We start from the raw sequence: 26,959 nt of genomic DNA on the forward strand, positions 1-26,959 counted from the left end.
GGGTTTAAATCAATTTTTTGAGGTTTTATTTGGTAGTGATACCCCAAGATGATTTAAACAGTGTCATATGCACAAAATTTCCAAGAAAATATATTCTGGGTCTATCTCTAAAAGAATTTCAGATTATATATACCTAATCTGATTTTGTTCATATATGCTTCTCTGATCTAATGTTGTATTATTTTTCAATTCATCAATTATATTTTAGTAAAATTCAGTTTATTATTTCTTTAACATAAAAATTGGCTTTGTTATTTTAATATTAGGGATTCTAGATAGAAAGATTCCTTCTACTATGCTGGTGTCATTGGTTTGTTCTTGTCATTCATGTTTTAGGAGACCACTAGTTTAAAGTAGCCACTATCTTACTATAAATTACCACAAGTTAACTTAATTCTTTTCATGTACCACATAATATAAATTCTTGTTTATTTTTTTAACTTTTCTATTATTCTAACACTACAATCATCTAGACTCGTTCTATGTTTTCCAACTGTCTTTTTATTGTGTATTTTAGCAAGTAATAAATAAGCATTCTTAAAAACAATAAATTGAGCTTCACTAAGAAAGTAAATATGGCACTAATATCCCCTCTTTCAATAGCCTCTGATAGTACATTTTTAGACCTAAACTGGCATTATATAGTAAGATTTAAAATGGAAATACCCTTGTACTACATTCTATTTCTTTAAATCCATTTGCTTAAATCTGCCTCCAGTTTCATTCTCATATGTGCAAAGATATGCAGATTAACAATATACTCATTATGCCATGGTTTGTAATCATAAATAAATGGAAACAAACTAAAAATTTGACAAAACTAGAATGATTAAATATAGGCCACATGCATACTGCATAAGACACATCAAAAATAAGACTGTTCATAAGACATTATTTACCATGAAGGTGAAACAAAATAAAACAATTCCAATGATAAAATATCAATTAATTATATAGAACCTATGTATTCCTTTGAGGCATAAACACGAAATACTTATAACTTAGAACAATTAAAGAGTTGTGTGTTTAATAACATTCTACTTTTTTGTTCCTGAATCTGTTTATACCTATTCTACACTTTTAGAAATAATTTGTTAATTTATTTAACTATAAACTAGTCCTGTAAAATATCAGTGAAGAAAAAAACAGTATTTTTTTCTATGAAAACAAAATAGAGTACTTTCTTCAACACAATATTGACAATTTTTTAAAAAAATCATTTCTGCCATAGGAGCACAAGAAGATTGGGCAATACATGTTTTTAAAACTTTAAGAATAGTCTGCATTCAAATTATATCTTTATTTTTCTGACACTTAATAATTGTACATGACTTTGCTTATAATGTGATATTTCAGTACATGTATGCATTGTCTAATAATGAAGTAATTAGCATATCCACCACCTTAAACATTCACCATCTCTTAATTGTGAGGACATTGAGAATATTCTCTTCTAGTGATCTGAAATAGAAAATGCATTACTGTTAGTTTCAGTTACTTTACTATGACTATAAACTTATTCCTCCTTCCTAACTGTAATCTCATACACTTCAGCCCACATCTCTGTCTTTGCCTCTTTTTCACCCTTCAGTCTCTGGTAAATACTATTGCATGCTCAACTTCCACAAGATTATTATTATTTTTTTTTAAGATTCACATACAAATAAAATCCTGTGATGTTTTTCTTTCTGTGTCTGTTCATTGCTCTTAAAATAATATCCTCCAAACTCATCCATGTTGTTTCAAATGACAGGATTCCATCCTTTTTATGGCTGAATAATATATCACTCTGTTTGTGTATGTGTGTGTGTGTGTGTTTGTGTGTGTGTATCACATTTGCTTTATCCAGCAATTCACTGACAGGCATAGAGGTTTAGTCCATATCTTGGCTAATTATGAAAATGTGCACTAAACACAAGAGTGTAGTCATCTCTTTAACATGCAAATTGCATTTCCTTTGAATATATACCAAAAATTGGAATGTTTAGATTATACAGTAAATCTGTTTTTATTTTTCAAATTATTTTTAAGTGTAGTTAACTACTGCCTCTCTTTCATGCAAAAGTATACATCAAAATGATGTGCTTTATTCAAGAAAGCTAATGTTAAGGACAGAGTATATTCTCAAAGAAAAGCTCTATATTGCATGTGGTGGCTTTGTAATGTGTCAATTTTGCCAGACTCAACTAGATTTCCCAAAATTATCTTTCCTGTGTTTCTGCTTAGAGAAAACCATAAGAGGCAGTTTTAAACTAAATTTCAAGGGTAATAGTAAAGTAGAAATCATGTTTTTCTCTTTTTAAAATTTTCTTTTTCTTTTCTTTTTTCTTTGTTTTTTGATTTTTTTTTTTTTAATGTTTTGAAGGTGGATCAGAGTCACCAGGCACTGCTGTGTCCGATTCTTGTTGCTGGGCACCAAGTGACCTATACTATTGGCATGAGGTAACATCTGGGCCTGCACCTCCTCCACCCTCCTTCAATTCCTCTTTCAGACCCTAACCCTGGGCCCAGTACAGGATTAGCTCCTAGGTGAAGCATCTGTCACCGCCTCCTGCAGTTCACCCACATCATTGAAGTTAAAGATATCGAGAACTCACATGTGTTCAAATTCTTAGGTGGGTTCCTGCAAATGCATGTAGTGTTCCAGTATTGCCACCAGTTGCATTCATTTTCCTTCCCTATAGCTTGCCCTACAGAAGTCCAAGTCTCAGTAGTATATAGGAAGACATTTGATACCCTGTCTTTCAAAATTTTATAAAAATTCATGTTTTGAGTTAAACTTAGTTGAGTTAAAGTAAGTTCAAATTCCTATGACTCCCACTTATTTTTTTAAGCTAAAAACTACTTTGCTACATAATATAATTTCTACATACATAGATTCTGTATTCAGTAAAAGTCTTAAAAATTGAGAAAAACCACAATTACAAAGTTGAAAGTGCAAATTTTATTTATTCAAAAAATTTTTATACCAACGATTTTTGGAACTTTTTTTAATTTTTAAGCTTAAAAAACTGTAAACAAAAACCTAATAAAAACATTTTCACTATTTAGCCTAAAAGGATAATTACTACTGTAGCAAAATATGTGTTAGGATGTTCATTATATTACTTTTGTTAACAAATAACAGAAGTCATTTATATTTCTGATAGGTTAAGATAATTTAAGATAAACCTACACTATGAAATATTTAGAAATAATTGAGAGAAGTTTCATAAACTATAGGAAATATCAATGACAATATTTTTAATATATTTCATAATTTATGATATAAAGCAGATTATCAAACTGTTTATGTAATAGCAATTTGTGAATATATGGTATATTTCTGGATTTGAATGCATAAAATTCAAAGAAACATATTTCATAACATTAAGAGAACTTTATAGCCAGGCGCAGTTGTGCATACCTGTAACCCAAATGGCTCAGGAGGCTGACAAAGGAGGATAGTGAGGTCAAAGCCAGCCTCAGCAACGGTGAGGCCCTAAGCAACTCAGTGAGACCCTGTCTCTAAATAAAATACAAAATAGGGCTGGGGGTGTGATTCAGAGGTTGCATGTCTCTCAGTTCAATCCCAGTACAGCCCCCACCAAAAAAAGAGAACATTTTCTCTGAATAGGTGATATTAGTTATTGTTTTTAAATTATTCATTTTCAAATCCTCTGAATTTCTCTCACTTTCATAATGAGAGAACATTAAATTATCTTGCAAAATAAATACATGTACAAAGATTATTAAATGCTCGTGTTTTAGTTTCTAGGCAACTTCCTTTTTTCTTTAATATTTAGAACTATTGACCTAAGAATGTGCTTTCTTATCTGTATATTAACAAGCAGGTCAAATATCCAAGAAGAATTAATCTATACATTAACTATTAATAGATATACTTAAACTCTGGGATTGGATATCTATAACTCAGACAATCAATGCTTCACTGATACCTAATGTTAAAGTGTGCTTCTCATTTTATTAAGCCATTGAAATGGCCAAGCCCTGCACTTCAAATTCTGAATGCTTGAAATTCTACATTTCACTCTTCAATCACATTTTCTGTTTATCCTATGTCCTGAACTAGAGATAGCAGATGTTACAGCCATCATTTTTTCTTAGTCTGCTGAGATCTTGATTTTATGCATTTTAAAAATTCTACACTAAATCCCATTATTCATCTCTTCAATATTTGCATACCAATACATAGCCAGATTAGATTACTCTAATCTTAAAACAGCATCAGTCATGCTCCCTCTTCTCTCTCATACCATATCAACACCTTGCATGCAACTACCTCTATTTGACCAATTCCATAGTACAAATGTATTAGTTGTAATTTCCGTCTAATCAGTACTTTCTGACAATATTTTTTCTGTTGTCTGGTTTGATCCCAAATTTTCTTCAGATCTATTTTATTGAGAGTCAGATTCATTGTTCTGAGCAGAAATCCTTTATCCTTATTTCCTCAAGATAATAATCAACTAAGTATATATTCACACTCTCCCTATTTTCACATAAGGTGTTTTCACATTCAACTTTCTAACCATACAAGCTTAGGGACCATAAGTACTTCTTTTCCAATTCAGTCTCCCAATGTTGTTGGTTTTTGATATACCTTCTTGGAATTTGTTTCATTAATGAAAAAAAAAACACTAAAATATATCTTAGGGAATGGTAATAACTGGAAACCCAGGAGGGATTAGGAAATGAAAAAAAAAGAAGCTCTTAGGTATGTTCATTGTATCATTTATCCCTTATATTATTTATCTCTACCTATGGTTCCTGTTGAAGGTTGAGGAAATGAACTACATTTCATCGAGATACTACCAGTTCATTGAAATGATTTATGTAGAACACATTTAATTCCTTTAAACAATCTTTTGCATGACTGAATAGTATTCTAAAGTACCACTTACATGGTCAGGATTTCCCAAACAATGAAAACTAATAAGTTGTAAAGAAAGGTAGAAAGTGTTTTGTTTGTTTGTTTTGTTTTGTTTTGTTTTTTGTTGTTTTTTAATATGAGATTAGATGGCATAGTTATTGAGGATGGTGAGTTTCCAATCTACAATATGTGCTGACAGGCTGGGGAAAGAAAGGTGTAAGCAAAGTCTGGGGGCAGTGTTTCAGGGAATCCTCCCCTTTTACAGGGAGTAAAAAGTATTTTTGTCCTATTCAGTTTTCCAAATGATTAGATGAGATCCACCCACATGAAGAAATGTAGTCAACTTACTCAAAGTTTACCAATTAAAATGTTAATCTTATCCTAACACACCCTCCAAATTGACACATAAAATTGGTCATCATACCTGCTTTTGATTTTCCTTAGGTCCAAACAAGAGAAGAAATTTAACTGTAAAATTTCAGTGTCAGCTTCATGCCTTCTTTTTCTGGTAGTGCCCTGGATTTGATATTTTGAAGCCATTTCCTAATTTTAGCATCTAATGTTAGCTCTTTATTTTCAAAACTGTAAAGTCCTGCAATTTTTTTTAAGTCGGACTATCCTCAAAATATTTCCTTCCTTTCAAATTTTACTCTAAATAGCAAAAATAAGCCAGGTAGTGTCTTTAATTCTATGCTTTGTAATCGCCTTAAGTAGATCTTTTAGATCATTAAGCACACAATCTGCTTTCTGCATAATCACAGATGACAATGTTTATTAAAGTTCTTATACACATAACAATGGACTTTTATTCAGTTTCAATATTTTCTTAATTCATCCACAGACTCCTTAAAGCTCAAATTTCATGAAGAGTGTGTATAATATGCCTTGAGCTTTCATATTTCCTCTGTGTTCGCTAATAGGTTCTAATACCATTTATGCACATGTTATGGAAGCACCCTAAATGTAGGTACCAAAATTTCTTATTATTTTTGTTGCATAAAAATTATCCCCCAATATACTGGCTAAATAAGATTCTTACCACACAATTTTGGTAGGTCAGGATTTGGGTGTAGATTGGCAGTTTTGTCTGTGGTAAAACTATTGGCTGGGGCTTCAGTCATCTCAAGCTCCATTGGTATTGATTCTCTTTTTGAGCTCAACCATTTCACCATTCCATTATTTATTCCTTGCAGTTTATTTTCACTTAGTTTTTTTTTGTTTTGTTTTGTTTTTTGTTTTTCACAGAACAGCATGCAAAATGGCAGGTGGAATTCCGTGAAGTGAGTTAACAAGAGAACAGGAGAGAATGCCTAATATGGAAGACAAAAATCCTTTTGTAACCTAATCTCAAAAGTGATCTCCAATATACTCAACCAATTTTTATTTATTAAAAGATAATTAATAATGCCCAGTTCACACTCAAGGGGAATGTATTATACAAGAGTGGGGATCTTTTTGGGGGGAGGGCATGTTTTATATCTGCCTCCTATATTTTAGCCACAATCTAATGTCATCTCTTTATGTCACAAGTGTTTTTAAAAGTTATTATATATATGTTATCTTCTCTTGCTTACCTGCTAATCATTCAACCTATTGTGGTCTATCTTGTGACTTCATTATTTCACTGAAAATGTCTGCATTGTGGCATGAATAGCTCTCTGTTGGCCAAATTCAATGAGACTTTTTTTGACCTCTCTTAGTGAAAAGACCAGAGTTGTAAAAATATGCCCTCTCCACACCAGGGTATGAATGGCATTATTTTAGTCTAAATTGCCTTTGAGAGACTCTTTTTTACTTCATTGATCATTCATATAACTTTTGTTTGCATTTTGATGTTCCCCAAATTATCTTCTCTCTATACAATTTCTTCAAAAAAATTATTTTCAGCCATAGCGATATTTTGTGAAATTTAGTAAATTTATGCTTTCATTCTGTGACTCTTTATTGATATTCATATTTTACATTTCTGATTTTAGCATCAACTAAAGGACATATTTATTCTGACGTGTTGTCTCAAATGTTAGATCCTTGAAGTCTTGTACAGGGTGTTATGGTTTAGATATGTGATGTGTCCCCAAATCTCATGTGTGAAGAAATGCAAGAATGTTTAGGGGTTAAATTATTAGACTTGAGCGCTGAAACTGAATCATTGCAGTAATCCATTTGATGTATTCCTAATTTAATGGGATTACTATACTGAGTGGTAAATGTAGGTAGGCAGGGTGTGTCTAGAAGAAATAGTCTCTGGAGTTGTGCCTTTGGTATTTATACTTTGTTCCTGGTGTGCAGAGCTGCCTCTCTGTTTTGTAATTACTATGTCCTTGGCTGCTTTTTTCCATGTCTTTTTGCCATGATATGCATCCTCAACTTGGGCCCAGGACTATGAAGTCAGCAGACTGTGGACTTAACCTCTGAAACCATAAACCAAAATCAACATTTCATCCTCTAAATTGTTTTTGTTAGATATTTTGATCTCAGCAATGAAAAATTAAATAAAACACATACATTGAGATCACCTAGGGTTTCTGATAAAATACAGATTCAATCAATCATAGAGCATTCTGAAATTGGGCAGTTGTAACATTTTTCCAAGTGATGTCAGGGCCGCTGGTCATTAGAAACTTTCAGACAAGCAAGATTTTAAATGTCACTACTTAGCTTCAATAACTGTTTCTCTTTCTATAGTACTTGGCACTTGATTAATTAAGGAGACCACCACTCACGTAAGTGTTCATGTTAATATCTCATGTATCACACAGCTTTCTTTTTCTCCTATCCTTTCTCTAACTTGTTATAAACTATGTTCATCTCATATGGTGGAATCTATTCTCCTCTGTAATAAGTGGAAAATGGCTTCTATCTAGATTCGTTGAGAAACTTCATCTGGATCATTAAAGGAGATTCCTTTCTATTTCTAATTGCCTTCACCCTCCAAAATTCTTCAATAGTGATTTCTATATGTGACTTTACTTTTAAGAAAATGTTAAAGTTTGTATATGAGACATTCCATGATATGTGATTTGTCTCTCCAAAAATACTTTCAAAAATTATTTTCCATAAAAATTCTTAATTTTCAGGCTTTTTCTTCATAAAGGTATACTTACTCAAGTTAAATTTCCTGAAAAATGTTTAAAAAGCCAAGAGCTTGGATAACTTTGGCTCTGTAAACATATTTTTTTGTGATGCATGCACAATAAATACATATTCTGAAAACCTGTGGAATTAACCATTTTGAATAAATGATCTTATATTACTAATTATAAACAAAGATTAAATTTTAGCACATATATATTATTGAAACACATCTTTTTATTCTTTTTCTAATGTCTTAGCTTTGGGTGGATCATGAGTGTCTTTACCTTTACTTTAGAGATATATTCTGTTATTGTGTCTAATTGTTTGGCCACCTGCTGCAACAGTGGCTCACATTATAAAGATATTTGGTCATTAGTCCATACAGTTATTTCACGCATGAGAATTATCATTTTTAATTTGGCACCAGTGAACTAACACCCAGCATGTGTTCAAAACTACCACCTCCAAAGAGCAATAAAGAGAGTTGACTAAGTTGATTAAGACAATAAAACTATCAGAACTGCTTCAGGGCTAACAAAAATGCTTACATCAACTCATACTGTTTATAATTGCTAGTTTTTTTTCTATTTTTCTTAATGACAATAATACAAGCTGCTAATTCAGGTTGTAAATTAAAATGAACATAAAATGATAATGTAGTTCATAAATTTAAGAAATCACCCATTGAAACTTTAATTATCAAAATATTTCAATGTAAAATGTACTATGATAAGATACTAAACTAAACATATTTGAATAAGAGGCATTTGGTCTTCATATAAGAATAGCATGACTATTTAAGAGAAAATGTAAACGAAATGAAAATGTAATTGGAGAAAAAATTATGAGTCATAAAAGGACACTGTTGTCCCTTGCTTCACTACAGTTATATAAAACAATATGCTATTTTGGTGGCACTATGTAGTACAGAATTTTTTACAAATTATTTTAGTAGTACATTATAATTATGCATAATAAATGGATCCATTTTTATACATTCATACATGCACACAGCTCACATTGGTCAATTTCATTGTAGTATAGAATATTATAGGAAGTTTGTAGTTACCTAATGAATGCAATCTATATACACAGCTAAACTTTTCAATGCAAAGAGGAAAAATAGTTGTTTCTTGTTAAAATAATGCATAAAGGTTAACATAATTTTGGCTGGCCACTGCTAATTTATTACATTTGCAAATCTTATAGTTCTTACAAAGGAAATGTTAATGTAACACATAGTTTATAAGCTTAATAAATGAAGAACTATAAAAATCAAAAGAAATATTTGCTCCATATCAAAACCAAATATATTACAAATTAATTTTCTTTTTTATCCCATGAAAATTGAAATAGTTTTTAGTCAATTTAACAGCAATAATACAATGGAAGACTCCAGTCATAAATCAAAGTACAATAATTTTATAAAGTTGATAAGTAAAAGTTTGCAAAAGAATGAACACTGGGATAATTTTCATTGCTTTACTTGTTCTTTATGCTACATCATACTGTAAAATAGAATCCTTTAAATGTTAGAATAATTGGTGGGCTGGGGATGTGGCTCAAGCGGTAGTGCACTCTCCTGGCATGCGTGCGGCTGGGTTTGATCCTCAGCACCACATACAAACAAAGATGTTGTATCCGCCAAAAACTAAATAATAAATATTAAAAATTCTTTCTCTCTCTCCCTCCTCTCTCTCTCTCTTAAAAAAAAAAAAAGAATAATTGGTTCACTTAGGCCTGTCAGATCAGACTGCAATGATCTGACAAGTATAAAAGAATCAGTTATGTACAGACATCAGTAGTTTTAAAAACTTCTCAGATAATTCTAAAGACCAGCCACTAATCCAGGACAAGTCAACTCTTCATCTTTCCAAGATTTCGTAATCCTTACAAAAGTAAATTATGTCTAAGAAAATTTCTGTATTAAAATATCAATTTTTCAGCTAAAATTAAGTAATCAGTATATTTTGTTGTTTTCAATAGTAAAGAAACCACTCCAAGATGATTATATCAATAATAGGACTGTTCATTGTTGAAACTAGATATTCTAACTTGCCAACATTAAAATTCTTTAGTTGTTCCTCAAGTTGTGAGAAGTCTTTGAAGTATCTGAACTCTGGGTGATATACCTGTCAACTCATAGTAAATTATTTTTAACAGTACAAAACCTAGCTCTGTGCACACAGGTGAGTTTAAGCAAAAATTCCATTTCCTTAATTTATTTGAAGGACTGTTATCTCTTGAGTTCCTGGAAGTGATTCTAGCTAGGCTTGGGTGAATTGAAAGGCCATTCTCAGCAAAGGTCCCAGTTTCTGCTGGAATTCAACTAAAATGATAAAATATTACATTGTAAAACATTCAATTTCACAACAGTGTTTTGTGAATTATTTCTATTTTATAATTTACACTATAGCTGTAAGTAGGTAAGTAATATTCACAACATTCCTGGTGTCATTCATTTTATTTTTTTTAAGTAAGCATAATTCTATAAAATAAAATAGAGAATTATTTTAGACAGAAATTTAAATGTATTGTAAAAGTTCTTTGTATAAAACTAAAATAGTTATTGCATGTTTGCCTGGTCAAGTTACATAGTAGGGATAAAAGAGCATTTTTAAAATTTATTTATTATTTGTAAACAAAAGAAACCCAACTGAAACATGAAACATGATATTTTTAAAATAAGAAAATATATTCATCCATTCAAAAATATAGTGTGTACTATGTTGTGATAAATTTTGGAAGCAGATGAGATAATAAAGAGTATTCATTGTCCTAAGAATTTTTAGCTTAATTGATACAGAAAGATGAATATGTAGAAGTGGAAACTGAGATGCTAAAAACTATAAGGAAATTAAAATATTTATATGTGGAGTATATTTCATTGTAAGTTTTAAATTTGGCTAGAAATATAAACTTGAAAATTGCCAAGACTAGTACAATGGAAATTTTCTTAACATTTCCCTCCCATGATTTGAAACCTTTTGTCACATCATCAAGCTAGTGAGGTTCTAACAAGGATAAATTCTTTATTAAGAATTTATAATTCGTAAATAAAAATTCTTTATTTCTTCAGTATAATTCATTATAAAGAATCACAAAATGTCAATCAGTTTTGGAATAAATGATTTACAATATTTTCAAGACTATTTAAAGGCTTTTATAAAACAATTGGAGTTTAGATCTAATAATTAACTTGGAAATAACAGTATTTTTAAATTTGATGCAAATTTATTGGTTCATTTATTCATTCAATTATATATATTTAGAAATGAGTATATATGCCAGGCATCAACAACTAAGTATAAACATCCCTAGTGAAACAGGTGTCTCAGGAAACATATTAGTGTAGAGGAAGAGTTTTTCAAAAATAATAGAGTTTCACAATCTCCTGATGAGACCATTTAAGATCAAATGAATCAAATTATTTGACTGCAATTCTTGAGATTATGATTTTTTGCACAATGGTGCAAAACAAACTGATATTTGGCCTTTATTCTAAATTTTGTATTATAAATTAAAATCTTATTAGTGTAGGTTGCATTGTAAAAGCAAATTGGTGTTCTGAACCAATAAAATTGGTAACAATAAATATTCTTAGCATAGTGCTAGATAAAATTAATAATATTTAAATATTCACCAACAGCATTTTTTAAGAAAATTACAAGCTTGAAGAAAACTGTTCTATTTCTAATTCAAATTGTGGCACACCAGAAAATATGTGTGCTGGATTTTGAGTACATGTTTATGTAAGAATATCCCACTCCCACTCGAACTTTGCAAATAATGAAACATATGCAGTATATTGTGATAAGAATTAAAAACTGAACTTAGAAATGTGATATTATGAGATTTATTTATTTACATGTAGGAGGTTCAGAATAATGCTGAAAATACATACACTTATTTTTACTGAAAATTAAATTTGTTTTGAACCAATTTAGTAATGTAATTATGATAATTATTTTTAGTGATTTTAGGGTATTTTCATACACCATGAAAGAGAAAACAATTCATAAATACTATGGAAAGTGCCAATTAGTGAGGTCAGGATGTTTCCTCTGTTGGGCAACCAATTCCTTTAGAAAACTCATGATCTCATCTATGTTGTCTGTGATGCAATATAATTACGAAGTGATACACTAACACAAAAATAGCCTCTGTGTGATCTGTAATATAGACCATGGACAGCCAACATCCCTACTAGCTGAGAGGATTTAGATGTTATTTATTCATTCCAAATTATTTCTTATTTTTGAATTTTATCATTCAGTCTATGGATACATTCATGGAATTCAACACAAATTGATTAAACTGTAAAACATAGTTCCTTTTCTAAAGAATAATGTTGGAAACATTACATTCAGTGTGTCTAAGATAGAATTTCTTGACAAAGCATTTTCTTTTTTATCTAGAGAAGGGTAAAAATAATAAAGAATCAGATCCTGAAAAAAGAACATTAAAGTTACTTTTATTTTTTGGCATTAATTATACCTTAAGTGGTCAGATAGTTATATATAATTTCTTCTACTTAAAAAATCCAATGTTTCTAATTCACAGAAACTGAAAAGAACATATGCCGTTAAAAGTTTATTGTGTAATTCAACTAATTCCCCAAGGGAACAGTATGAATGTAAAGAATAGTAGAAAATTTGTCATATAATTCTGCAAAGCAAAGAGATTTATAGCCTAAAATATACTAAAAAATGTATAAATCATTATAATGGAATTTAAGGTATATAACTGTTTTTTTGGTCTTAATATTATGTAAAATTTACATGTTTTAGACATAAACATTACTTACCACATATGCACACACAGAATCTAAAATGAATACTTAAATTATCTCAATTTTACAGAAGATAATAAAACTGTTTACACAATACTTATATTAGACAATAGTTAAACTTTATGATTTATGTTGTTTTTCTCTGCATAACATTAACAAAATATTTATCAACAATAAGCTAATTATCTTTGAATGTTTTTATTTCAATTAAGGATTAATAATTCTGAAGTCAATAATTATTAGTTACCATAGGACATGATTTTTATTTTTAGATATTTTTACATTGTATAATGGGTTAAGGAATATATAATTAGATACAAGAAAAATGAAAGAAATAAAACACAAGTGTGTCCCAACCTAAACATCTTCCTTTATTTTCATTCCTACACCACAAGAATGAAGAAAACAAAGCAAAATGCATGTCCTCAGGCATAACTCTGGGAAACATAGTAGTGATTGATATTGAACTAAAATAAGTTTTTTTGAAAATTGCAATTTCTTTAGAGTTTCATAAAATAGTGTTTTATCTTTATATGATATAGACTTTTGGAAAAAAATGTAATTCAAACTCTGCATTCTATCGTTCAGGAAAATGAAGCCTAGTTCAAAGAAATCTTTTTATGACAGAAAATGCATAAATCCATGACTCTGAATTCATGAAAAATCAGTACTAAATTCTCTTATATTTCTTGTATCTCCGAATAGAAAAATTTAATAATTTAAGTGATAGAAGAGATAAACAAAGTGCCTAAAAGTCTATCTGAAATTCTCATAAATCAAGAAAGAAAGACACTAAAAAATAGAAAATGGATAGAAGCTCTGAACAGAAAGAAAAATCAAAATCCAGTAAGTATTCTAAGCTATCTTAAAAATCAGAAAATAATATGGTAAAACAATTATTTAGTATTAACAGGGTAGCATATATTAAAATTCTATTGTTATTTATTTGATTTTGAGAAGGAAATATTGATTTCATTCCTGAAGACCATCATAGTATGCCCTGCATGCCAATCTTTTTGAAATAAAAGTCATTGAAAATCAACAGATGCAAGGAAATGCTTCTTGGTATGTTCTTTATCTGACTCAAAGCACAAACTTCTGAGGAATAAGTGCTACCTACAACAATTTCCCTCTCTGAGGTAGTCACATAGCCATAAAGAAGATAGAAAGAACAAAAATGAGTGTGCTGCATAAACACACCTTTTAAAATAACCCTTGACTTTGATGCTTCCCCTATACTGACTTTTCTCAATATATCACACCTAAAACCCAATCTCCCATTTCCCTTTCTTAGTCAATTCTCTTCAGTTTATCACCTGTTGTTAAAATGGTACATGTCTCTGAATTGAACCACTTTTGTTTTCTTGTTTTCTTTTGAAGCCCTCATGCATGTAAAAATGTAATAAAATTGTATGCTTTTCCTCCTGTCTGTTTTAGTCAGTTTAAATATAAAGTCACAGTCACTGAACCTAAGATTATTTCTCCTGTACACTCCTACATGTCTGGCATAGCTATAGAAAGTTTATCCTCTTTTCTTCTTTTCCTGAGTTCTTAGAGCAAGTGAGGGAATGAAGATTATTATTTTCATTGTATTGATGAGCAATCTGAAACTCAGCACCATTAAAAATATGACAAAGTCAACATATGTAAAAATTCTAATTGGTATTCAAAAAATATGTTTAGCTCCAATATATACAGTTTTTCTCTGAAGACATATAAATGTGCATATGTTTGCTGAATTTAAATGTTCAAGTCAAAGAAAAAAAAATTTGATTCTATAGCTTTCTAATTTACAGGGATGGGGACCATGCTCTAATTTTGTTTATATCCCTAGTTCTTTTCAGAGTAAATGAAACACAGTTAGAAATTTAATAACATTGAAAGAGTAGTATCATTTTTTCATTATTATTTTTATTTATATGTGACAGCAGAATGCATTACAATTCTTATTACACATATAGAGGACAATTTTTCATATCTCTGGATGTATACAAAGTATATTCACACCAATTTGTGTCTTCATACATGTACTGTGGATAATAATGTCCATCACATTCCACCATCATTTCTAACCCCATGCCTCCTCCCTTTCCCTCCAACCCCTCTGCCCTATCTAGAGTTCTTCTGTTCCTCCCATGCTCTCCCTCCCTACCCACTATGAATCAACCTCTTTATATCAGAGAAAACATTTGGCATTTGTTTTTTTGGGATTGGCTAACTTCACTTAGCATTAGCATTATCTTCTCTAACTCCATCCATTTACCTGCAAAAGCCATGATTTTATTCTCTTTTACTGCTGAGTAATATTCCATTGTGTGTGTGTGTGTGTGTGTGTGTGTGTATATATATATATATATATATATATATATATATGCCATTTTTTATCTATTCATCTACTAAAGGGCATCTAGGTTGGTTCTTCAGTTTAGCTATTGTAAATTGTGTTGCTATAAACATTGATCTAGCTGTGTCCCTGTAGTATGATATTTTAAGTCTTTTGGGTATAGACCCAGGAGAGGAACAGCTGGCTCAAATGGTGGTTCCATTCCCAATTTTCCAAGAAATCTCCATACTGCTTTCCATATTGGCCTCACCAATTTGCAGCCCTACCAGCAGTGTATGAGTATCGTGGTTTTATATGTAAAATTTGTAAGATTTTTCAGAACACATTCTAAAATTTGGAAATTTATTGCCTGGCTCCTCCTTACTTGTTTAATCTGATAACATGTTTGACTTATAGAACACATACATAGAAACTAGATTCTAGCTCCCCAATATAGTATTTATGAATCTTATAAGACAACTATATAAATTTAATTGATATTTTTACCTAAATAATTATGAGGTAGTATGAATCAAGGAAACAAATAAATAGATATGAAGCAGAATAAATGTAAGTCTGTAGAGGCATGAAAACATGAAAAATGAAAACATGAATGAAAAAAAAACATGAATGAAAACATGAATCAGTCCTATCAGTCCTCTCCTGGCCATGGGAGAAATGGGTATCCAGAATCAAGAGGTATGGAAAGAAACTTTCCCTCTAGTTTAGTCAGGTTGTTAGAAATCAAATCAATAAAAACTTAAAGAACATTTGGGAAAACATGCTTCATTTAATAAACAATTTTTACTCTGAAGAAAATAAGCTTCTGCAATATCTTTCCCAAATTCTTAAAGAAACATTGTAAAAAAATTTCTTAGTTATCAAAGACAATATTGAAAGAAAATTATTTGAAATAATATCTACACAAATGATCTAGTCAATTGCCAAAGACACTTACACAGACATATAATGACAATAAAGGTTGTTAATGAACTATAACACTCTTGTTCTGTAAGTCGGCCTTTGCACTGATTTATATGCCTAACCCTTGCTGGCGATGGTAGGTATATTGTCAAAACAAATTGATTTATCCAAGATTCCTTAAGGAAATAGATGTTACACACAGAATGATTGGGTCACAGAAATTTCAGTAAAGGTGACTTTTTTGTTAAAATATGGGTACAATTTAATAAAACCAACAGGAGACAGGTAAGTACAGTGGAACTAGTAATCTGACGGGAAAGGACAAAAAGAAGGTCTAGGGGAGGAAAACATAGTACACAGCAATCTGGGTGGGAGTTTCTGCTAATCACTTTGGGTAAAGAGCCAAAATATTGCAAAGCACTGAAAGCTTAGGTATTATTTTTTCTAAAATATGGTCAGTCTGATAAATAGCAGCAGGTCATTCTTGGGAAAGCTCACAGAAATATTTACATTGCTTATCTGAGGCCAAGTTGAAAGGTCTTTTATTCAAAAAACCCAGCTTCCACCAAGACAATTCACTCTGAAGCTGTAAATTATTTTATGTGAAGAAACTGAGGAAGACAGTGTGAAACCCAACTACAGTCACCTGAGCTAGGTGCCTGCCCACTTTGATACAGATACCTTTATTGTTATATGGTAAGCAGCACAAGAGTAGCTGATGGTCTATTTTGGACTAGCCAACACCAGGAACAAAGATAACCACAAGCATCTGATGGCAGCTTATTGTGATAATTCCTTGTATCACATTTCAGAGGGATAAAATCATACCACCTGTCGTAATAATTGCTTTATAATGCCCTATATTTATAAAGATTAGAAAATTCAGTTTCACTAGCATTCCCACAACCATTTTGGCCCATAGAAAGCAATCACCTCTGAACATTTCAAGGGTGCTTATAATCCTATCACCAAGGGGATCCTTAATATATACAAGGCAGTATCATGTGATTTTTTTCCTGTGGATATGAGAAAGGGATGCCTTAATAAGTTTCATATAATAAAATTCTGGCATTTACAACTCATTTACTAAGTGCCATTAAAGATCCCAGGCTTAATTCAGTCAATTGAACAGAGTAAAGATGCTGCCCCAAAGTTGACAAGCTAATAATCTAAATCTTGGATTTGAGGTTTGGGAAGTCAATTAAATAAATGTAACCTCACAAAGCATTAGAATTCATCCTTCTTTACTTAAAACTCTAGAATTCCTTTCTCTGCATGTCCCACCAACCTGACTGAAAAAAATTGGAAACCTTTTTTAAGATGGTTTGGTCCCTGGCTTCCAAAAACAAGCCATGCAACTGTAGTTGCATGCCATGGATACTCAAAATTCTCTGCTACTATATTACCCTCAGATCTGACAGATATGCATTATGAATATCTTTCTGGACCAAAGCTAAATTCCAACTTCTCTTTGAAATCCCATGCAGAAATAATCTGTGAAACTACTGTGACCTGCTATCTAAATCACTTATTGACACCATCCTTAGATCTGTTATATCCAACTACTTACATTGTAATTCTGCTATCTGTAATTGTATTGGTAATTTCTAGTTTGGCAAATCACTTTATTTGACTAATGAAATCACTTGTACACCTTGGAAAATGTCTCTATTCTCCTCACAATAGAGAAGGTTTGCAGAGAATATGCCAAATGAATGTTCATCAAAGCAGGTCCAAAAATTCAGATAAATACGACTTTAAATTACATTAAAAGTAATAAGTGGTCATTAACAGAAAAAAAAACTAATTACCTTATTTCTAAAACAAATAGTATTTTTTCTTTCTAATGTAAAATAATTTCAATCTTTCCCCTAATGACAACATGCCTCAGTTTTTATATCACTATCAAAATCTATATCTAATAAGATATTAACATAGAATTTATGTATTTTACTGAACCATTATTGCCTACCATAGTATGTATCACATTGAAACAGGATAAAGTTTTTATAAATGGTATTTGGATACCTACTATGATCTTCAGTATGATAAAAATCATTTGACAGGATAAATATAATAATTGTTAAAATTTGAGTAGTCCTTTCTATGCACCAAACACTTTCTAAGAGCTTATCTATATTAATATATGTAATACTTATACTATTCCTATGAGTAATATTATCATCTCTATTTTATTAATGAGGACACAAAGGTACAGAGATTATGTACATTTCTGTATAATTAATTGACTACAGAGCCAATAGGGAAAAAATAGACCAATTTTTTTATAAGGTCCAAATAGTCATGTGGGCCTGCCATAACATATGAGATGTCTATCTCTGTTTTCCTTTAAATGGTATCCAGAACTCACTGTGAAGACAAGCTACCAAAGAAGATCAGTGGTTTTCCTTCCCTTTTCTCTCATTTAGTTTTTTCTCATTATGTTTTTCATTCCATTCAAGAACATATTATCTACTTTATACATAGACTGTATGAAAGCAGCTCAGGTGTCTTAAAATTTTCTCCAAATTTGCATTTGCAGCACAAACTTGTCAATAACTCTAGCAAGAAATAAGATCACGCCAGTCTATAACTCTTAGTTATCATTTAGATAGTAAGTTACACTAAAGAGCATCATGATCAATAAATACAAATACAAAAGCAAAGAACTCAAAAAACTTAATACCAAATAAATAAACAATCAACAAATGGGCAAAGGACTGAAAAGTCACTTTACAGAAGAAGAGCTATGATCAGTCAACAACAAAGTTTCAACATCTCCAGCAATTAGAGAAATGGAAATTAAAACTACACTGAGATTTCATCTCACTACAGTCAGAATGGCTATTATCAAGAATACAAGTAGCAATAAATGCAGGTGAGGATATGGGGAACAAAGTACACTCATACATTGTTGGTGGGTCTGCAAATTGGTGTAGCTGCTCTGTAAAGCAGTTTGGTGATTCCTCAGAAAATATGGAATGCAACCACCATTTGACCCAGTTATCCCACTCCTCAACATAAGAATTTAAAATCAGCATACTATAGTGATGCAGCTACATCAATATTCATAGCAGCTCAACTCACAATAGCTAAGCTATGGAACCAACCTATGTGCCTTTCTACAAATGAATGGATAAAGAAAATGTGGTGAACTTAGACACAACTAAATATTACTCAGCCATAAAGAAGAATGAAATTATGGTATGTGCTGGAAAATAGATGGTACTGGAAACCATCATAATGAGTGAAACAAGCCAATTGCCCAAAACCAAAGGCTGAATTTTCTCTTGCATATAAGGATACACATACAATAAGTGTGGGGAAGGGAATAATATCAGTTCATTGGATTAATCAAAGGGGAATAAAGGGAAGGGAGGAGAAATACAAATAGAAAATACAGTAGAATGAATTGGATATAACTTCCCTGTGTTAATTTATGAATACAAGACCAGTGTAACACTATATGTACAATCACAAGAATAGAAATTTGTACTACATGTATGTATCAGATGTTAAAATACCACCCTACTATCATGGATATCTAAAAAGAACAAACTAAATAAAAAAATAAATAAACAAACCAAATTTAAAAACCAAGTAATGTATTTATTTACCTTAAGAAGACTATAGAGGGAGCAATGCTCCCGTTATAAGCCTAGGCAATATTATGGTTGCACTTACCCCCAAAGATAACATGCTTCAGCTATTTATATCACTAACAAAATTTATATTTAATAAGGTATTAACATAGAATATCTTAATAATCTATTGGTATTTAGGATTTAATTTTCCTGTATATAATTAATGCAAAATATCACACTGTTATACTATATATTTTATATTTTCATATTTCTAAAATAAGAATTGTTATTTTTCTAAGGTGAATCCTTGAGTAGTTATGGTTTTTGCAGTTAAGTTTCATTTTTTACTTTCATGGTAAAATAGACAACACTCTGATTTCAGTGCTCCATATAAAACAATATGGTATAAATTAACAATCCATAATGTTTTTAACAGGTGGGTAATTACCACCCAGTGGAGTTAACACACTCTCTTCAGATGAATGGAAAAGAAAAGTCTAATTGTCATAGACTATTTTTTTTTTCATTAGAAGGCAAGATTATCAAGAGATAGTAATAAAAATTTTTCATCCTTGAAAAATACAAAGAAGATTTTAAGACTGTGTTCCAAATTGCTATATATACTATGTGTATATGGGAATGGTTTCTGTGAACTCTTGATTAGCTCTTGTTCCCAAATCACTCTGATATTCTCAGTGTGGGTTCACAGTGGTGCCTAAAGGTCTGATTCTAATGAGGAATGTCAGAACAATTTTGTCCTTATGCAGGTAGGCAATCCAATTCCGCAGAAAATTTGTTGTTCTTCAAATTTATTCTATTGAACAAACCATAATTCTTACTTGTTCTGAAATTTCCTTCTGATTAAAATGCCTACTGTGCATTTTATTTCCCTGATATCAAGATGCTTTATTCAAAAACTCATGAAATATATTTCCACCCATGTATAGATCACATATTGTAAAAAATACACTTACTGCTATGATTATGAAAGTCGGTTAAAAAGATTGCATTAACTGCTATCTAGTTCATCTTTTTCCAAATAAGCAAATAACTTTTTTCATATTTAAATATGGTGTTTCAGCCATAAAAATTTAACATAAATAGGTAACAGTATTTATTACCAAGGAACTTATTAGGGCTTAAATATACCTAAACTCTATAAAGAAAATGAAAAGATTTCAAATGAATTAAACAAATGAAAATAATGTAGGAATATATCAAAGTGGATAGATTACAAATGATGAGTATACTTCTTATTGGGTTTGTGTTTTTGTAATAACCTATAATACTCTACAGAAATTGGTTTCTGATTTCTAAAATGTGTGAAATAATGCTTTCAGAATTGTTATACAATTATACACATAGTAGTCATTTTAAACAAATCTACATTAAAGTCTACATAGAGAAGGCATTCATCAAATTATTATTACTATTGGTTTACTGTATTAAAAGTAAGTAATAAGCCAGGTATGGTAGTAAACTCCTGTAATCCCAATGCTTGGGAAGCTGAGGCAGGAGAATCATAAGTTCAAAGCCAGACTCAGCAATTTAGTAAGGACCTAAGCAAATTAGCATGATGCTGTCTTAAAATAATAAATAAAAAGAGCTGGGGATGTGATGTGGCTCAGTGGCTATGTGCCCTTAGGTCCAATCCCTGGTTAAAAAAAAGACTAAATCATAATAATTATAATAATACTATGTAGTTTTCAAATTAAATTTAAAAAATTCTATATTAATGAATTCATTTTTTAGATAATCATTGAATATCTAAAATATGATAGGAACAATTTGAATTATTGAGTTAACCATAAAAATTTTCAGAAATTGTTTTAGTATGATGGGACTTTCATTCTAGAGAAGGCAGTCATACATAAATGATGATAAATTAATAAATATAAATAAATAAATATGAAAATTTGGAAAGCAATGGTGTGACAGTAGTTACCTAAGTTTAGTGATTAGGAAAAGACCTCTACATAGAAATGACAATGTAGGCCAAGGCTTGCATATTGAAGAAATTAAACTTAATCTTTTGATACTGGAACTATAATTTACTCAAGATATTTCAAACATATTTTAACTTGCTTATATTTGAATATTTTTTATAAATATATGATTAAATTAAGATTATTAATTATAATAATATGAAGTGAATTTACTGACATTAATGGTATGAAGTTTACCTATATGTACTCATTCTTCATTCTGCATATATGTATGTCAGGTGTTTATTGAATTTTCAGCTCATGTTTGTTGCCTGTCATCAAGGGAAGAAGCATAGGAGCTAAGACTTCTAAGGTTGTTACATTCTCATTCACAAAGAGTCCTCTGACTTGGACAGATTATTTAAAATTATTTGAATTGTTACATGCTCTTCATTAACATTATGATTGTAGTATTTACACTGTAGTATTTTGAAGGTGATATGAAATGATGTTCATAAATCTAATACCAGCTCATGCCACATGGTTTTAACTGATAGGATTTAAGAAGATGAGGAAAAGGAATTAATTAAGCAACTCATTTTTGTCCAGCATGAGAAGTACTGCAATTAGAAAATGTGCCTGCATTTGTATAAAAGAACATAAAAGACTGAAATTTATGACCATCACAATTTGGGAGATATGATGAAATGATGAAATATAAAATGTTGAAATATGTATAATATATGTATATGTTATACACATATGTGTGTAATATATATTATACATATAATATATACATTATATATATATATATATATATATATATATATATATATGTGGTTGCTGTAATGTTTTATTCTCTGTAAGAAAATTTAAAAAATCTATTACATTCTAAAGAAAAGGTAGATGTTGTGGGACAACTATAACGAATCCCTGATATTATATAGAGCAATTTCTTATTTGTATCCTGTCTATGTAAAGAGCAATAAATTGAAGGATCTGATATTATAGATGAATTTTAAAATATATCTGCATCTAATATTTGAATAAAGATTAATATTGTGCCTTGGGGTAATAATAATGATAATAATAATAATAATAATAATAATAATAATGGTATTCCCCATAGAAGTCTGAGTATTTTCCTGAGTCAAATGATACATCCAGAAAACGGGGACAGTGTGTCTATCTTGTAGGAAAAACAGCAACAACACCACCGCCAACAACAAAAAACCTCTGTGATATATTTTCTCATGAAATTAATTCAAATAGTCTATTTCATATTGATCTTTTATCTATCCCAGGTATTGAAAAACAAGGAAAGGAAACATATTCTATGAAGCACATGCTTCCTTATATCTTTAAAATTAAAACTGGTTCTCAATCTAAGCAAAGACATTACAATGCACTTAATCAAGAAAGTTTGAAATTTATTCTTTCCTAAGGTCTGATTTTGATATTCTAACATGCCAGTTTGTTGTATGTCAGATTTATTACATAGTGTGAATGCACTAGGCTCCTATAGTATAATGATTTTTCTCTACTACATGACTATCATACTAGAAAGTCTGTCTTGTGCAAAAGAGAGTAATTTCTTTCTGATTCTCAGTCTCTTTGAATGAAATTCTGAATGTTGCACTTGGCTTTTATAATGGACACATCTTGTGCTTAATTATATGTAGTGAATACTCCAATGCAAGTAAATACACTGTATAGCATGTCTTTCTTATCAGTTTCCTGACAGGAATGACATTCTATGGCTATGCAACTCTATTTGTCTCAATATTAGAATAACTGTCCTAGCAATTTATTCCCTCCCCCCCTCTCTTTTTCTCTCTGTAGCTGTAGATGGACAGCATACCTTTATTTTGTTCATTTTTATGTGGTGCTGATGATCAAACAAACCCAATGCCTCACATATACTAGGCAAGCACTCTACCACTGAGCTATAGCCCCAGCCCCAGCACTTGTTTCTTAAGGAACTCAAAATCTTTCTGAGTGAGGGAAACACGTAAACTACCCAGAACAAAATTTCATGATTACAAAGCATACTATTTGATTTATACCACAATAATTATAGTTGTATTCACATTTTCGTATGAAGGGAATGTCTAAATCTGTGTTTCACATTCTTCAAATGCCCTTCTGGTTAAGTTTAATTTCAACCACTGAGATGATTGGTCTCAAAGGAAAACAAAGTGGATTTATTCATCACTGAATACAATTAATTGTATATTGGTCTCTTTAGGAATGGACTTAGATAAAATGACCTAGTCACAATTTTTTCAGAAGGAAATTATAAATAATTAACCATTCTGACTAATACTACCATAAAAAAGTGAAATTCAGCACATCCAAGCAAATGGAAATCAGATAAGCAAATTACTTACAATTAATTTTCCATTACTATAACTGATTCTGCTCCATATAATAATAATACTGGTTAGAACTAGTACTGTTTAACTCAGAGTATATATAATAAGACTGGAAGAAGTATCACTATGTGTCTCTACAATTACCAAAATACTTTTCAAATTTATTATCTAATAATATTTACTTTTCATTATTTTACATCTCAAAAAAAAAAAACTTTCAAGTAAAATCGAACCCCTACACATTATACCTTATATTTTGTTCAAATCACTGAAACTAGATAAGGTGGATTTTTTTTCCTTTTCCTTTCTTTTTTTTTTCCTTTCTTTTTTTTTTTCTTTGTCAGAACGCACTACAGAATACATGTTAAAAATAGTGGTGAATTACATGTGTCAAAGAGCGTCAAATATAGCAGTTTCATATAATTGCCTCAATATTAAGGTCAGTGACACCTGTGGAAATATTAATTAATTAGAAGATTTGTTGATATACAAAACAAGATATAAATAATATTTTGTTTGATGACTCATTTCTCCAAATTACCATGTCTTTATTTTTGAGGGGGGGGGTACCAAATTTTTTATTTGCGGTATGGTATGAATTACATAACATAAGTGGATATTTTGATACAACTTACAAAAAAGCTGAGGATAACCCCAACATGCATGCACTGCTTAGGTGACCAGAGCGGTCACTTCCAGGCTATGGGGAAGGAAGTCCGCCTAAGGCTCAGCTCTCCTCTCACTGCCTCCCAGTTTGTGCTTGCCAAAGAGATACTCTGCCATGCCGGATTCCGGGGCTCCCATCTTGCGCAAGGTGGTTACATGGTCACCCAATTCTTTGATGGATTTCACCTGCTCATTCAGGGAATGAGTCTCAGTGAAGTCACACAAGTGGGGGTCATTTTTGTCAGTGGCCAGTTTGTGCAGTTCCAGGAGTGACTGGTTCACACCTTTTTCCAGGTGGTAAGCACATTCCATGGCGCTCAGCCCACTCTCCCAGTCATCGGGGTCTGGTTTCTTGATGTCCTGGAGGAAGATCTGGCCACCTCGTTGGTGCTGCAGCTCCATCAGTTTCTCAGCATGTTCCATCTCCTCCTGAGATTGGTGCAGAAAGTATCTGGCCAAGTTCTTCAAAGCCACATCATCGCGGTGGAAGTAGTAAGACATGGACAGGTAGACGTGGGAGGCGTAGAGCTCCAGGTGGATCTGGCGGTTGATGGCGGCCTCCGAGTCCTGGTGGTAGTTCTGGCGCACCTTCGAGGGGGACGCGGCCGTCATGGGGCCTGAGGAGAGGCGGCTGTAGAAAGGCGCTGGAGCCGCGGCCGAGGCCGAGGGGCAGTCCAAGGGTGCTGGGAGGAGGTGGCCGAGGGCTGCTGGTGATGAGCGAAGGGCCCGGGTAAGGTCAGGAGCCCGTTTGTCCAAGCACCTTTGAGGCGGGAAACCGCGGGATGCTGGGCAGAGAACGGCTGGCCTACCGTATTCTTCTGTTTCAAGCACCTTTAAAATTTCGATGCGCGTCTTTTACAGTGAAACATCCAACCCAAACCAACCAACCAATGATTGCCATGACAGAATATTATATACTGGTAGCCATAAGCAACAGACATTTGTTTTCTTACAGTCCTGGAGGTTGAAAGTCCAACATGAAGGTTTGAGTTGGGTTGACCTTCTCTGAGATCTCTCTGGTCCTTACAGACAAGGCTTCTTGCTGCCTCTTCAACCGGCTATTCCACTCTGTAGGAGTGACACTGGTGTGTCTTGCTCCTTTTGTAAGATCACAAAAAAATAATGAATTAGGATCTCATCTTAATAGCCTCATTTTAAGCTAATTGCCTTTAGAAAGGTAATTATATACTGTCAAATAAAATTATATTCTACAGTACTAGAGATTAAGACTTCAACATATGAATTCTGTGGTGGAGGGACACAATCAGTCTATACGCAAAAGTTTGATCCTTCAGTTCTTAAACTGGCTCTGTGATTTCTTTATTCACATTTTTAGTAACATCCTCAGAGTCACTTGTAAATATATGTTTTAGATATCAGATTCATGCTGCCATTTAGGCATAGTCATGTGAGATATGGAAAGTAGAGCTCTTGCTGTATGCCTTAATTATTTCCAGGACAGTTCATATATATGGTGAGTTGTCTTGGGGTACTTATTATTCCAAATAATATATTTATTCTATGTATTTCTGGGTTTGAAAAGTCTCAACATCCATCCTCTAATACCTTGACAGTCCCAGTAAGTGGCAGTGCCTTCTTGTTTCTGACCTACTTCCAAATTGGTTTCAAATATAGAGGCAAGTACAACAATGGATCAGTGTGACAGTGTTCTGGAAGTAGTTAAAGGATGCCAACCTAGAACTTGTTTCTTCAACCCTGTGATGGTGTTTCCAAAGGTATCATGTGTTGAAGGCTTGGTTCCCCATGCAGCAGCATTCAGAGATATGGCCTTTGCGGAGTGGTTAGATCAAGATGGCTAACACCTTAAGTGGATTTATGATTTCATGGCATTATTGGAAAGTAGTGTAAACTTTAGGAGGTGGGGCCTAGTTGAAGGAGTGGCTTCTGTGGGAGAATGCCTTTGGGTATTATATCTTGTCCCTGTCCCCTTGCTCTCTCTCTGCTTCCTGACTGCCATGAAGTGAGGATCTTCACTCCGAAGCTCTTCCACCATATTGTTCTGCCTCACCTCGGGACCTAAACCTACTGATCATGGCCTGAAAACTCAGAGACCATAATCTAAAACGAAACTTTCCTCTTTAACTTGTTTATGTCAAAATGCTGACTAACACAATTCCCTTCTATTATCTAAGAAGTTTCTGTATTAAAATTCTTCTTACTTAAAATATCCACATTGAATTCTGGTTCCTGTGATAAATTCCTACTTAAAACTCTTCTCACCATTGTCTTTTGTAACTCTCTCCTATGGCCTGCATCTGGAAAATTCTATTTTTGAACATTTCTTTTGCCTAGTTTTAATACCTTCCTCAATGTTTAGATTAGATATTATTCTCTGGGTGTAATGTTAATATATTAAATGCAAAAATGACAGCTATTGCAATATATCAGGGATAAATGGGTC

The 26,959-nt window shown here is 31.8% G+C and overlaps 1 pseudogene; it reads right to left on the reverse strand.

Annotated features, from left to right (window-relative positions):
• Positions 1 to 24,591: 24,591 nt before the first annotated feature.
• On the reverse strand, positions 24,592 to 25,158 carry LOC113181389 (ferritin heavy chain pseudogene; annotated as a pseudogene).
• Between the last annotated feature and the right edge of the window lie 1,801 nt (positions 25,159 to 26,959).

Source organism: Urocitellus parryii, chromosome 10 (genome assembly GCF_045843805.1).
Source record: "Urocitellus parryii isolate mUroPar1 chromosome 10, mUroPar1.hap1, whole genome shotgun sequence".
Taxonomy (NCBI): Eukaryota; Metazoa; Chordata; class Mammalia; order Rodentia; family Sciuridae; genus Urocitellus; species Urocitellus parryii.